We start from the raw sequence: 4,473 nt of genomic DNA on the forward strand, positions 1-4,473 counted from the left end.
ACGTCATTAAACTGCAACCGCTGATACACAATCAGTTTTCTTCTCCTCGATTCCAAAATCTTATTAAATACTCAGGATATAAAAGTGGGTATATAAAAGAAAAACCGTAGGAATTTGATAATCCCGTTGATTTCTATTTTAAAAATTGTGAAACATCTTGCGGGTTCTGCAATGTGTGTGGGATAATAAGATGTGCTTGGTGTAAAAAATCTTTGTACATAATACATTTTTTTAATGATGAATGTATGAAAAACTTTCAAAAAATGATTTAATCGTTAAGTCAGCCATTTTTTAAATAAAGATAATAATAAAAAAATAAATGAAATAAAAACACAAGAAAAAATTAAATCAAAACAACAACAAAAAAATAATAAAACATGTGACCAATGTTTCCATAGTAATTTTTTGCATGCAATGAATGCTGTCAACAGATTTTTCAAACATTCATTTTTTAGCTACATTGTTTAAACAATTTTGTTATAAACAATTAATATTTTTAACATGTTTAGATCGCTTCACATAACTAACAATAAGTGTCAAAAGTTGCTTTTATTGTATTTTGAAAGTCGCATGTCAAGTTACTGTCTATTCAAGTAATTTTTCGAGTTTTCGTCCGCCATATTGAGTTTTTAAGATTTGATTTCGGATTCGGATTCAGCGACTTAAAAAACCAATGTATTAAAAAGATCGAACAGTTAAAAACATAAATATTTATATAATACAAAATTATATAAATATAAATAAATATTAAACTCAAATATTTATATAATACAAAAATAAAAAAATACGTGTTCCTTAATTAGCTTTCCTTTTGAAGATTTAATAGATTTTACTTCGATAGGATCAAAACTGACTTTTTGCAGTAAGAAATCGGTCACTTTAGTGGTAGTTCACCCCCTAATTTTTACTCTCATTTCAACATACCTAAGTCGATTTCCGTATTCTATCAAAAGATACTTTCGTACCAAAAATCATCAAAATCGCTTCATTGGTCCCAAAGGTACCGCAATTTTTCCATTTTACGCCCCATTTTGGGGGGTCGTTTCACTCCCTAAATATGTTTCTCCGCCACTAAAAAAAAATACATGTCCCTTAGTTTCTCATGTATTATAACATATCCAAATTTCAGAAAAATTGGAGAGTCGGACAATTCCGTAGGTTTACTTGTAAGTGTACTGTCATGCCATAGGCCCCGATAGAAATAAGTAGTACTCATAGCGATAAGGTTAGTCATAACCGATACACTAAGTAGATGACGAACTTGTTGACGCCTTTACAGGTAAAAACAAATGCGTCATACGCCTAGACCTAACTCGGCTGTACCTAAACCAAAAATTATAAAAGCGTACCGCCCCTGGCCCTCCGGGCTCATTTTCACGTCTGATTTTGTAAGAAGTGCATCAGTGTTCAGCCTCCGAATAAACCTTAGAGCATATCCTGATATCTTTGTCCGAGTGCTTAAACCCTTCCCAATCAAAATCATCCTAATATTGTGACGCCGCAACTATTTGGACGAGTCTGCAGCTTACGGTATAACAATACGACAAAACATGAGGTACTTTCAACAAGACGGTGCTTCAGCACACAATTCACAGATAATTGCCAGACATTTAAATAAAACTTATGGAACGAAATGGATCGGCACACAAGGGCCGATTTTATGGTCAACGCTATCACCAGAATTCACACCCCCCGACTTTTTTTATGGAGATCTTTAAAAGATAGGGTGTATTCGCACCCCATTACTAATCTTGAGGAGCTCCAACAACGCATTCAGCAAGAAATATCCAAAATTACGGAAAGAGACATCAATAACGCATTGGGCAACGTCAAGAAACGGATGGAAAGATGCTTGGACTTCAATAGAGGACCGTTCGAACACTTGTTGTAACGTAAGTACTCCAGAACGTTTGCTGAGAGACCGAAATAATTCAGAGAACTTTTATCTTCGATAACTTCCCAACGAATAAGTTTAGGGCATAAGAATGTTAGTACTTTTATGTAGAGCATAAGAAACTACATCGACTGGCGCAGTCAAAAATGTAGGTTTCCATTTATAAAAAAAATGCAGTTGCATTTTTCCGATGCATCAATGCATAAAAGTGCATAAAATTAGTTTCATATTACGCATCGTTTGATACCATTTAACTTTGACTTATAGCATATTTTTCTATTTTCAACCGTTTAGGAGGTATAGCCTGTTCCATTTGCGTGGGACGCCCTTAGTATACACTTCTCGACAGATCATTGAATGCCCCAGCGTCTAAGGTAGGGTCTGCAACTAACTCTATTTCCCTCAAATTTGGAAGACAACTGAATTATTAACAATATAAAAGGGCAAAGTGGGCAGTGACCCATCAAGCTGTAGGGCTCATTAGTCTTACTCCCGAACATTAGGAAAGTTTTTGAAACAAATCATCTTTAATGCCATCAATAGTCACTGCTCCAAGAAAAAAATAATATTCCAAAACGTCAATTTGGATTCTGCTCCAAACATTCCACAGTTCTAGAATAGGGCTAGAATCGCGAGTGATTGCGTTGGCGCCTGTTTTATAGATCTCGAAAATGATATTAAATAAAGAGTGTCAAAAAGACGTAAGTTCGAAAATTGTGCGGAGGGTGTTAAAAACTACCGGATATTCTGCGTATGTTGCAGGAAGAAAAGCGTACATATCGGAAAAATATCGAAAGATGAGGGTTGAATTTGCCAAAGAATTTGTAACGAAAGATTCTATATTTTATTAAACATTGAACATCCTATTTTTAGATGGAAGCAATATATTTAAACCGGATGGCAGAATATTAGTTTGGAGAAAGCCAAATACTGAACTGGATCTGCGAAAGAGTGTAAAACATGGAGGTGGTGGAGTTATGGTGTAAAGTTCTATCGCAACGTCTGGGGTTGGCGAATTAATTTTTATAGATAATATTATGGAAAAAGAAGGCCCTTTTTCGGGGTTTTGTCCCTATTTATCGGTTTGTACAAGAGGGGAAGGGGAGCCGGATGACTACTCCAGTAGCACACAGATGAGTCCTAGTGTTGATGAGTAAGATCGTGTCCTAGTGTTTATAATCTAGGGTACACTGACTTTGCACGGCCTTACTCAGCGATGTGACTCAAGGGGAAAAATACTATGATTCATGCGTGTCATCCGACAATACGTTCGGGGGACTGCGCCTCGAACGTGCGTTTTGTTTAGATCATTATTATAAGATAGAAATAAGGAAGGGTCGACTTTGACTGTAGGAACGTCACTCTGTATCGAACGTTAGTCGAAAGCAGTCACAGTTTACATTTTGTGAGACATTTCGTGTGTAGTTTGTGCAGTTTAAGAAACAAACATGAGTCAGCATTTTATGGTTCCCGAATTGAGGCGGTGTTTGAAGCGGCTTGATCTGCCGACGTCAGGATCGAGGAGTGATCTTTTATTAAGGTTGAATGCTGCGGATCCGGAAGGTATCTGGATGTCTTTTGCAAGCGAAAATGACAACGAGTGTCAAGAAGCAGGTGCGAGTGGAATAGCAGTACAACAGACTGTCCCGAGTAACGATCACGAAAGGGAATTAGAGTTTGTTCGACGAGAGTGGGATCTGTTATAGCGTGAAATGGAGTTAATGAGACGAGAGAATGAAATTTTAAGAAGTTCACCGATGTCTGTGCAGAGCTATGGATCAAATGTGAACATGAGAGTGGAGGGCGATATGTTACGTGATTTTGATGATTCCACTAACACGCTTTCAGTGTGGGAAAAATCTTTAAGATTGTTACGCGACACTTATGAATTAGATGAGAAATCCGTGAAAATTTTGATCACCACAAAATTAAAGGGGAAAGCTTTAGAATGGCTGCACTCAAAACCGGAACATATTGAAATGAGTATTGAAGTTTTGTTGGCGAGTATGAAGAAAATGTTTGACCATCGCCAAAGTAGATTAGCACTGCGCAGGAGCTTTGAAGGAAGACTGTGAAGAATTTACGAAAATTTTAGTGAGTATCATCACGACAAGATGATTTTGGCCAATCAAATGGGTATTGACGAAGAGGAATTGATCGAATATATGATGAAAAGAATTCCAGACGATGGGTTACGAAGCCAGGCAACAATGCATCGTTTTACGGGACCGTTGGAATTATTGGAAGCTTTCGAGAACATATCGTTAAGGTCCAATGTGAAGAGGAACATCGTTGGAGACAGGGGAATTATGACCCATCGACCGAGTGGCAATGCAAGTGCTGTGAACCCATCGCAGCCTACGCGGCGGTGCTTTAATTGTTATAGAGAGGGACATCTGGCAAGCTCCTGTCCCAAACCCAAGAGGGAGCGCGGGTCTTGTTTCTCCTGCGGGAACAAGGACATGGCTACCAGAGGTGTCCAACAACATCGAGAACGGAGATAACAAAGTCAACGAGCGTGTCGCTGGTGGACAAGAGTTCGATGACCGAGGAACAGCGGGAGTGTTTACCACTCCAGG

The sequence above is a fragment of the Colletes gigas genome, unplaced genomic scaffold (assembly GCF_013123115.1).
Source record: "Colletes gigas isolate AHSC1104 unplaced genomic scaffold, ASM1312311v1 Colletes_gigas_Sc00056, whole genome shotgun sequence".
Classification (NCBI taxonomy): Eukaryota; Metazoa; Arthropoda; class Insecta; order Hymenoptera; family Colletidae; genus Colletes; species Colletes gigas.